At 48.7% G+C, this 7,939-nt stretch overlaps 1 long non-coding RNA gene across 1 annotated transcript; it reads left to right on the plus strand.

Moving 5' to 3' along the window:
* Positions 1-414: 414 nt before the first annotated feature.
* On the plus strand, positions 415-7,633 carry LOC105489503 (uncharacterized). Its single transcript, XR_011624360.1, has 4 exons — positions 415-642; positions 741-2,042; positions 5,864-5,903; positions 7,076-7,633. It is a non-coding gene; the product is annotated as an uncharacterized lncRNA (long non-coding RNA).
* The last annotated feature ends 306 nt before the right edge of the window (positions 7,634-7,939 follow it).

Below are 7,939 nucleotides of genomic sequence, written 5' to 3' on the forward strand. Positions count from 1 at the left end.
AAAGGCCGCGGGTGGGCGCAGCAGGAAGATGGCCGCCTGCAGCCAGGGAGAGGGGCCTCCAGAGAAACCAGCCTGACGCACCTTGGACGTCCAGTCTCCAGGACGGTGAGAAAGTCACATGTGTGCTATAAGCGTCCCAGTATGTGGCACTTTCTTAGGCAGCCTTAGCAAACGAATAGAACTTGGAGATGGACACAGACTGCTCCCAGGTGTTCACCTGGCCGTGTAGCCCTCATCTTTGCTCCCACTCTCATTTCCAAGGAGCCTGTGGAGCTGGCTGTGCAGTCGTGTAGGCAGTAGCGCTTTGCAGGCTACAACATCTCCCCCGTGGGCCTTCTGGGTGCACACAGAGGCGGAGCCTCTTGGAGCAGAGTCACGGGTAGAGCTCTCCCGACTCCACCTTGGCCTCCCATCAGGGGTGAATAAGGCGGAAGCTGAGGGGACAGTCACAGCCAGGACAGGAATGTCACCCCTAGCTGGCAGACAGCGCTCTGAGCAGTCTGGCCTGGGATCCTCTGCCCTGCCCACTACTTCAGGAGGCCAGTGTGCTCACTGCCATCCCACAGCCTGGGGACCCTGGACTCCAAACCTGCGAGTGCTGGAGCGGGCGGCTGGAGACCACCTGGACACTTTAAAACACAGGTGCCTTATAGCGTATGTAACAAACCTGCACCTTGTGCACATACACCCTAGAACTTAAAGTATAATAAAAACAAACAAACGAACAAACAAAAACACAGGTGCTCGGCGGGAAAAAATCTCTGCTGGGGTGGGTGGGGAGAGGGATGGGGGATCCTGGGTCCCAGGCCCTCTGCGATTTTCTGATGGACTTCCTTCCTTGGGAGCACTGGCTCAGGGAGCTCCTGGCCTCTCCTCCTCTACCGCGTCCTCCGCCAACCGCCTCCACCTGCTCCTGGCCTGATGTCCGCAAGGCCATGGGTGCAGTAGTCCAGGTCCAGGCTCACTGCGGAGGCAGCCCTCTTCAGACAGGAGGCAGAAGAGATGGTCCCAGCAGGTTAGCTTTTACTTTAAAATTATTATGTAATTATGTATATTATTATTGTCATCAACATCTTTTTATCCTGCAAATACTAATTTCATGTCCAGTATGGGCAGGCTCTGTGCAAGGTAAATTACTAAGTTTTGTTAATGAAGTCAAACCAAGTCATGGATTCTATAAAAAGACAACTATTTTAAAATATGGCATCAATGACATTATATAGTTAAGATAGTATAAAGACACGACTTGGAACGAGCAAACGTGGGAACAAGGCAAGGAGAACATTTAGCTTCCTTTCAGAGTGCTCACACTAATTGCTGATGAAACATTTCTGCACTCAGCCGAGAATCAGTCCATAGCCCCCCTCTGATTTAAATGTGGCCCAGCTTGGACTCTGAGAGCAAATGTCCCAGCGCCCCGGGAAGAAGTGATGCAATTCGCTCTTTGTGCTCTGTTTATCATTTCTGAGAAGCAATGACGCACCTGCCTCTTGCAGTTTGGTCTAATTACTTGTCTGATCTCCCCCAGGAAGATGCAGCTGTGTTCTCCCTTGGCCTCCAGAGAGTGGGGGCCACAGACTCTCCTGGAGGAGTGGGGCTGGCCATCGTGGGCAGGGGAGGTGGAGACCCTTCAAAGCTGATCTGTATTGCAGGATGTGGAGTAGGTCTGGGGGTTCCTGTGCCTCTCATCTTTAAAAACCAGCAATAAGGTAGTTTACTGTGAGCCAGACCCATCACTCTCTTTCCTCCCTGGAGCCATCGACGACTCTTCCCCTAAGGGCTGGAAGGGAGGGTCCCCTTTCTTTGACTCCCCTTGCAGTTCCTCTGATGCTGAAGAGTAGGGCTTGCAGGGACTCTGCCTCCTGCAGGGAGCAGCCACTGTTTCCAGGGACCCTCCCAGAAGAGGAGCTAATTTCACACTTTGGGACTCCGTAGAAGCCGGCTTCCTGGCAGTTTGAAGCGTGCTTCTCACACATCTTCCACCAGCTTGTTCGTCTGCCTATATCTGAGGATCCTTTAAAGTGATTGAAACAAAATTAAGGGTAAGAAACTTAAAATTCGCTCTGTGCTTGCTATGTGCCAGACACAGTATTTGGCATGATACAGATTTTCACTGACATCAACTCACTTGGGCAGGCGACTTCACCTCTACGTGCCTTAGTGTCCTTACCTGTACTGATAAATCTAATGGTACTCGCACTTAACCAGAGGGGTATTGTGAAGAAAGACTGATGTAATACACATAAAAGACTCAGAACAAATCCTAGAATAGGCAGCATTCAATAAATGTGAGGAGATATTTCATCCTCCTCCTCCCCATCAAGGTAGATATTTAGCCCATTTTACAGATGAAAAAGTGGAGGCCCAGGCAACGGAGTCGTCCTCACAATGACCTCCTGAGGAAAGTGGTACAACCCCAATTCAACCCAGCCCAGAGTCCTCCTGGACCTCACACCACCACAGCATCTCTCCTCTCGGGACCCACAAGAACGTCTGAAACCTGGAAAATAATTACTACCTCCCTGTGTTATCATTGACTTCCAAATTCTTCCACATAGGACAGTGGCTTTCAAATTTGTTTGGTTTGGTTTGTTTTTTTTGAGACAGGATCTCTTTCACTCTGTTGCCCAGGCTGGGGTGCAGTAGCATGATCATAGCTCACTGCAGCCTCAACCTCCTGGGCTCAAGTGATCCTCCCACCTCAGCCTCCCAAGTAGCTGGGACTATAGGTGCATGCCACCACACTTGGCTAATTTTTGCAATCACAGCACCATCATTGTGTGTTTTGAATCTACCATTGAAAGGCAGAGATACGTGGTTCTGTTAGAACTATGAGTGAATAAATGTGTGTTGTCTTAAGCCACCCAGTTTGTGGCACTCAGTTACAGCAGTCCCAGGAGACCAACACACTCTGAAATCAAAGCTTAGTGTAATTTTTAAAAATTGTACTATTTTTAGCCCAGTTCTGGGCCACGTGCTCTTAGGAAGCAATAGTCCTGATTCGATGTTTCCAGCTGGAGGAGACCCTTCCTCCCCTCACCCATCCAAAGAGATCACCTTGGGGCCGGGCTGCCGGGCGACATCCAGAACAGAGAAACTCTCTGCCCAGGAAGAAGAGGGCTCTTTATTTCTGAGATAGAGTCTGCCGAGTGGCTGGAACCACAGGCATGCACCACCATGCCTGGCTAATTTTTGTATTTTTAGTAGAGATGGGATTTCACCATGTTGGCCAGGCTGGTCTCGAACTCCTGACCTCAGGTGATCCACCCGCTTCGGCCTCCCAAAGTGCTGGGATTACAGGCATGTGCCACTGCACCTGGCCAAATAGGGTTTGTCCGGCTGCCAGCAGGGGTCCAGCTGCCCTTGAAAGATGGCGTGGCCCGCCCTCTGCCGTGGTCCCCGCCTGAGCCATGACGGGGAGAGGGAGGCCTGGAAGATAAAGACCATGGAGGCAGATGCAGTAATCTCAATTCCTGAGGCTGCTCCTGGGACCCAACCTAAGTGGGTGGATGCCTGTTTGTCAGCCCAGCCACACATGTAGACCAGAATCAGCCAGCTTCCATCAACCTTCACTTCAAGCATTCAGACATACAACAATTCGTGCATCTGATGGCTTCTGGAATCACATTTGAAAAGGGAAAGCTGTTGTAAACACATCAGCTGCTAATCAGACCACCTCAAGGAACACTAGGATGAGTGGTTTTTGTTTGTTTGTTTATCTGTTTGTTTTTTTGAGACAGAGTCTTGCTCTGTCCCCCAGGCCGGAGTGCAGTGGTGCGATCTCGGCTCACTGCAACCTCGCCCCCTGGGTTCAAGCAATTCTCATGCCTCAGCCTCCCGAGTAGCTGGGATTACAGGTGCCTGCCACTACGCCCTGCTAATTTTTTAATTTTATTTTTAGTAGAGATGGGGTTTCACCATGTTGGCCAGGCTGGTCTCAAATTCCTGACCTCAGGTGATCTGCCTGTCTCAGCCTCCCAAAGTGCTAGGATTACAGGCATGAGCCACCATGCCCAGCCAGATGAGCGTTCTTTACAGAGCAAAGGTATTTTTAAACACGAAGCATCACTCTGTGGAGGAGTATGCTGGGGCTGCAGTAACAAAGTGTCACGAGCAGAGGGGCTTAAACCACAGAAGTGCCTCGCCTCAGAGCTCTGCAGGCTGGAAGTGCAAGAGCAAGGTGTCCACAGGGTTAATTCCTACTGAGACTGTGAGAGCAAATCTGCCAGGCCTCTCCTCTAACTTCTGGTGTTGGAAGGCAAAACTTGGGGTTCCTTGGTTTGTAGAGGCATCACCCTGATCTTTGCCTTCATCTTCACATGGCCTGTTTGTTTGTTTGTTTGTTTTGAGATGGAGTCTCGCTCTGCCACCCAGGCTAGAGTGCAGCGGCATGATCCCTGCTCACTGCAACCTCCTCCTCCCGGGTTCAAGTGATTCTCCTTCCTTGGCCTCCTGAGTGGCTGGGATTAGAGGCATGCACCACCATACCTGGCTAATTTTTTTTTGTATTTTTGTTAGAGATGGGGTTTCACCATGTTGGCCAGGCTGGTCTTGAACACCTGGCCTCAAGTGATCTGCCCACCTCGGCCTCCCAAAGTGCTGGGATTACAGGGATGAGCCACCATGCCAGGCCAGTTTGGAAGTTTTTGAAAAGCTAAACACACACACACACACACACTATTGTGATGCCCGCAATTCACCCCAAGACATACACTAAACAGAAATGTGTGCATGTCCACCAAAAAACACGCAAGAATTTAGAGAGCAGCACTGCTGGTGATTGCTAAAAACTGAAAACATTTCTAACCTCCATCCTCCAAGGGGAAAATGGGTGAATAAATAGAGGTGTGTTCAAATGGCGGGATTCTACTCAGCACTAGAAAAGAGCAAACTGCAGCCTCACGTGGCAATGTGGATGGGCTTAATGGGCCTCATGCTGAGAGAAAATCAGGCACCAAAAAGAAGAGACAATTTTGTTCCATTGACAGGCAGTTCAAAAACAGGCAAAAGGTGTCAGGAGTCAGAACAGGGCTTACCTTTGGGAGTGGGTAGCAACTTGGGGGGCTGTGGGATTGAGGGGGCAGTTTCTCTGCTGCTTCTAACATTCTGTTCGTCAATCTGGGTGCTAGTTAGAAAAGCGTGTTCTGTTTGTGAGAATTCACTGAGCTGAGGTTATGATACATAACACGATATGATGCATAATATGATATAGAATAGAACACGATATAACATCTTTCAGCTCTGGCTTCCTTTTGCTTGTAAAATGAAATAATAAGAATACTCACCCTAGCCGGGCATGGTGGCTCACACCTGTAATCTCAGCACTTCGAGAGGCTGAGGCAGGTGGATCACCTGAGATCAGGAGTTTGAGACCAGCCTAGTCAACGTGGTAAAACCCTGTCTCTACTAAAAATTAAAAAAAAAAATACAAAAACTTAGCCAGGCATGATGGCACACTCCTGTAGTCCCAGCTACTTTGGAGGCTGCAGCAGGAGAATGACTTGAACCCAGGAGGCGGAGGTTGCAGTGAGCCGAGATCACGCCACTGCACTCTAGCCTGGATGACAGAGTGAAGAGTGAGATTTCATCTCAAAAAAAAAAAAAAAAAAAATTCACCGGGTGTGCTGTCATGTGCCTGTAATCCCAGCTACTGGGGAGGCTGAGGCAGGACAATCACTTGAACCCAGGAGACAGAAGTTGCAGTGAGCCAAGATCATGCCAGTGTACTCCAGCCTGGGTGACAAGAGCAAAACTACATCTCAAAAAAAAGGAGTACTCACCCTGATAGAGTCAATGTGAGAAATAATAAAAGTTCCTGGGACATACTAACTGCTCAATAAATGACAGCATTTTTTTTTTCTAGGCGGAATGAATCTTTGGTGATGAAAGTGAGAATCTGGGAGGTAATGGTGGCGGCCTGTGGTGGGAGCCTCTGGGGCGCTGCTGAGAGATGGCGCTGAGTGGCGTTATGGGCGCAGGCTCACTTTCTAATAATTCTTCCAGCTGGGTACCTGATTCGTGGGCTTTTCTGTGGGCATGTCATACTTCAACACAAAAATAACTTACCAAAAATGCAAATAAAAGTATCCATTTCACAGATTATGAGGATTAAAGAGATAAGAAACCTAAAGCACTTAGCATTGTGCCTCCCACGGTTTAAGAGCTCGGTGCCTGTCTGCTGTTGTAGCTGCACAATCCCTTATCCAGAAAGCTGTGGGTTTTTGGCATTTGAGTTTGGGGAGCTGTAGGCTGGTAATACAGGGCATATCCTGAATATCACTTACCACCTGCTGCTGGGTCCGACCCGCAGATCCTGCCCGAATGACAGATGAACACATGCACTCAGACACAGGTATCCAGTGAAAGAGTGGGCTAGGGGACTGGACCACTCGCAGACACCGAGGAGGGTGCTGTAAAGAGTCAGCATCTGTGGCCCTGACAAGCTGGTGCTTCGGGCATTTATTTAGTACAGATTTAATGACAAAGGCCTCGAGTCAACACACTTGTGGGTAATTATCATGGTTGCTCCCCTAGAGAGAGCAGTCCTGCGCACAGATGATTAAAGGCCAGGTTCCAAGGCCTAAGTAAATTAACTTATCTAGATTAGTTTCTTTATATCCCCTTGTTATCTAACCTAAGCTTTCAGGTACCAGAAAAGAGAATCTGGCTGCCTTCAGCTTCCTTTTCTGAAGCTTTTGTAAAACCTCCTGGCTTTCCAGGAAGGTTTGCATCTTTCTACAATTTTTCCCACCACCTGACCAATCTCCTACAACCCCCCACATGTCTGGGCAGTGCCCCCCAGAAAACACAGTATCACTATTCTCACCAATGGATACAGAAAATCTATAAATAGTCCCAAGTCCATTCAAATCAATTTTATCCCTAAATGGGTTTTGTCTCCAAATTTACACACAAAAAATGTTCCCAGAGCGTTTTGGATTTCAGAATTGTGGATAAGGGATTGGGCACCCATATTTTCATCATCATGATGTGTATGATGTCATGTGTTTTCTGCAACTGGAAATTGGATCATTTGTGTATGGTCCAATTTTGTATGACATTTCCCATTCTACAGAGATGTGAAAACTGGAAGAGAAACGGGCAGTACCTCTAAGATTCGCCTAAACAGATGCTGTGGTTTCCATCAAACCACAGGCCACCCCAGCATCTCAGGTTGTCCTGAGAGAGCCACAAGGCCAGGGCCCTTGAGGGATTCCCAGACACCAGCTGCTCCTCCAGGCACCAATTCCACCCTCCACCTTTCTGTGCCGGTCCCAGACCCAGGCAGCCCAGGTGAGAAGCTATGGGTAGGAGGTTTCCCAGTGGGTAGGGGTGCCAGACTAAGCAGCTAGAAATATAGAATGCTGGATTAAATGCAAATTTCAGATCAATGATAAATAATTTTTTGTGTAAGTGTATCCCATGCAGCATTTGAAATACAATTTAATCAAATTTAACTAGATGACCTGCATGTTGTACGAAACTCCCTAGGGGGTGTGTCTCCAGGATAGAGCACCAGTGGAGAATGGCAGCCCACACTGTTATGGGATGAAGTGTGTCCCCCAAAATCAACATGTTGCCGCCCTAACCCCCAGAACCCCGGAATAAAACTATATTTGGAGTTAAGGTCTTTAAAGAGGTAATTACATTCTAATGAGGTATTTAGGGCAGACCCTAATCCAATAGGACTGGTATCCTTCTAAGAAAAGGATGGGGCATCAGAGGAGAGGCCATGTGAGGATACCATGGGAAGGTGGCCACCTGGAAGCCAAGGAGAGGGGCCTCAGGAGAAACCACCCCTGCTGACACCCTGAGCTCCTTGTACTTCCAGCCTCCTAGACTGTGAGAAAATATACTTGTGTTATTTAAGCCCCTCAGTCTGTGGTTCTTTGCTGTGTCAGCCCTAAGAATCTAATACACATGCCAACCTGTCCAGGCA

Source organism: Macaca nemestrina, chromosome 6, assembly GCF_043159975.1.
Source record: "Macaca nemestrina isolate mMacNem1 chromosome 6, mMacNem.hap1, whole genome shotgun sequence".
In the NCBI taxonomy this organism is placed as follows: domain Eukaryota; kingdom Metazoa; phylum Chordata; class Mammalia; order Primates; family Cercopithecidae; genus Macaca; species Macaca nemestrina.